Source organism: Mchenga conophoros, linkage group LG6 (genome assembly GCF_057382185.1).
Source record: "Mchenga conophoros isolate Kocher_MC1m ecotype Shallow Benthic linkage group LG6, M_conophoros_male_GT1.1, whole genome shotgun sequence".
Taxonomy (NCBI): Eukaryota; Metazoa; Chordata; class Actinopteri; order Cichliformes; family Cichlidae; genus Mchenga; species Mchenga conophoros.
This window is the reverse complement of record NC_140531.1, coordinates 266,573-269,983: the sequence shown is the minus strand read 5'-3', so window position 1 is coordinate 269,983 and position 3,411 is coordinate 266,573.

The window sequence follows — 3,411 nt, the reverse complement described above, 5'->3', positions numbered from 1 at the left end:
CTTGGTGATAGGGGGTATCCATGTTTACCCTATTTGCTTACCCCTTACCCTGACCCTGAACCGGGCCCACAGCAGCGATATAATCTGGCTAATTGCAGGACAAGAGCCAGAATTGAAATGACTATCGGAATGCTTAAGGCCCGGTTCCAGTGCCTGCAAAGACTCAGGGTCACCCCAGAAAGGGCATGTGACATTATTGTGGCATGTGTGATTCTTCACAACATTGCCACAATTAGAGGAGAACACTGTCCTTCTGAACCAAACATCAGCAGTGATCCAAACCATGAACATCCTGACCCTCCCACGGACATACAAGATGGAAGCGCAGTCAGAGACACCATATGTCACAATCATTTCCTTTGACCCATCACCTCAACATGTTGAAAGAAGAATAAACAGATTTTTTGTTCAACTGGCTTTATTGGTCGCCTGTGTTTCCTGTACACAAAGTATTAAAAGATGTAAACCTCATAAAGTGTCTCTGTTGCTTCCTCCTCTGTAACAGCTGTCAATGTTTCTTCATTATTTTCCTGTAGTAAAGAAATAAACAACATTGCTGTTCTACTGTAAACTCATATAATCTGTGGAGTATTACTCACAACTGCATGTTGGTCTGGCTCAACAGGAGGCTGCACCAGATGCAGTACACCATCACCATCAACTGATAGAATATGAGGTTTATACAGGTCACTTATAACTTACAAGGGACCAAATGGCAATTAACAAACATACCAAGCACCTTACACTTCATTGTCATTATGCTCTCAAAGACAACCAAGACTGAGGGAAGGCAAAATCAGTAGGAAAATAACTTCACTACAAAATAATTCATTATGGTAAAGAGTTTATTAAATGAATGTGTCGCACTGCAAAGGTGACTGTGAAGAAAGGATGTATGCACATCATGTATTATTTTGAATTTACCCCTTATGTAGGCACTTGTGTCTTGCGGGGTTATTGCCTCAGAGGATGTTCCCGCAGAGATGCCTTCGGCCACAGGGCGCCCACTGTTTTGGCTGAGGGCCAACTGCTCAGCCTCTGTGAGTGGTGGTGGTGGAGGACCCCCACCTGTTTTTCGGGCCTCCGCTTTTTTTCTGTTGGCTATAACGGGCCACATTTGAGCATACAGAGTAAGCAAATATGTACTTGTAATGTGCTCAGATAATTTCAATAAGTGCTTACAGAGGGGAAATTAATGTAGCCTCTAACTGCAATTGATTTACATGGGACAAACAGACCAAGCACTATGGCTCATAATACAATTACACCTTACCTGTTTGGACTATATTTTTATATTTCATTTTTACTTGCTGCCAGGCACGTTTGGGGCCTGTTGGGTTGCACCTGCGCTCACATCACATCACAAAATAAAATGTATAAAATAACAAATAAAATAACATATGATAAAATAACGTGTTAAATGGGTGGAAATCCCTCGATCAATGTTTATATTAACACTCACGCATTGACTCTGTCGGCTATGTTTTGCCATGCATGCTTTTGCAGCGTGGCTGTGTTACTTTTTTCCGCGGAATTTGCATGTTATCGGCATATGCTGCCATCAGAATTTCGGCCTCAAGCGCTGTGAAATACATTGACCGCGCCTTCTTTCCCTCCGTCTCCATGGTGACTCGCTTAATCTGTGCTCCGCTTATCAGGGCTTTATGTATCCTCGTCCGCGCGCTTCACTTGGGGTTAAAGCAACTCCGCGTTGACTGAACTAATTGTTATCAGCCTTTCTGAAACCGAATATTCCGAGTTGGACAGTTCGGGGTTACTCAACCGTGAGTGTCGTTTTTCACTCTGAGTTTTCCAAACCGGCTTCCTGAAACAGGGCCCAGGTGTGAAAGTTATCCAGACCTTCAGGCAGTGGCGGGTCCTAGCCTGTTTGGTGCCCTGGGCGAGCACTCCCTCTGCCCCCCCCCACAAAACATAATAAGGATTGTACATTAACATAAAACTGTTGTCGGAACCATACTGAATTTCACCACAGAAACACACACACACACACACATATGAAGAGAGAGAGAGTATGCGTTGTATGCAGACGGCTACCAAACAGCCATCATAATTCGTCATACAATGAGAACAGGACAAATCAACAACTGACAACGACTCATTAATATTAAAATCGGTAACATAATGTATTGTTTGGAGTTTAGTCTGTTACTGTTACTATTTTTACCATTTCTTCTTGGAGCAACTGTAACCCACATCATTTCTTTAGGGATTAATAAAGTATTCTGACTCTGATTGGTTCAGGATGAGCTGCCATTATCCAATCACACATCTGCTTACCTGCATCTTTTGCTCATTTCTCCTCCCCTTCTTTTCTCTTTTTTTCTAAACTGAGCACCTGATGGCTTTGAAATTTTCTTGTCCATCTTACGTTGGTTTTAATTTTGCACTCCAGTATGAACACAAATCCCCCAACATGAGGATCACCACAACATAACCTAACACACCTACACCTTAGTTCACAGTTTCACTTTGTCTAGGGTTTATTCCTGGGATTTCACACAACCCAGGATTCAAATCATGAATACATGATGGGCTTGGATTTACATCATTATGAATGAAATGTGTTCTATTTGGAAGCAGCAGGGCCCCTCCCCTTTCGATGGGTTGTGTGTGAGACTTTAAATCATCAAACTATAAATTATAAATGTTAAATTGTTATTGATCCTTTACCCCGAGTCCTAAAGTGTATATTTATTTTCTTACTCTTCTTATATTTATTGTTTGTTTACTTTCACTGCTGTAACTGGAGCCTCGTCGTCTCGTCTCTCTATATACTGGACTGTATGTAGCGGACAGTGTTGGTCAAGTTACTTGAAAAAAGTAATCAGTAACTAATTATTGATTACTTCCCCAAAAATGTAATCCCGTTACTTTATTGATTACTTATTTTCAAAAGTAATTAATTACTTAGTTACTTAGTTACTTTTTAAAAACACGATTTACAACCTGAAGAGGTGATAAAGCGATAGATCTTTCAGCCCAATTCTACTTTTTCTACATAATCCATCATACAAAATGTAATCAAATGGAAAAGTCTCTTTTTAAAACTTGTTTTATTAGTTTTAATCTTTTAACTTTATGCATCAAGCAAAAATTAAATTAAATGCAACATTCTCTGACTGGAAGAAATTAGTTTAACATTTAAACCTATTTTCTGCACATTCCAGCACATAAAATAAAATATTTTTTGTGTTTACACTCAGTCTTTCAAATAGATGCAAGTAAAACACAGCAGAAAATAAATAAAGTCAAAGACTCAGCGGTCCTGTTGCTCTATTTTCACCTGTAAAGCAGGAGCAGGGTAGGCGGAGGTTTACCCTGGTGCAGGTGTGCAGCGGTCAGTGGAAGAATCCGCGAGTTTCTCTGTGAGTTTCCCATTACGTCGTAGCT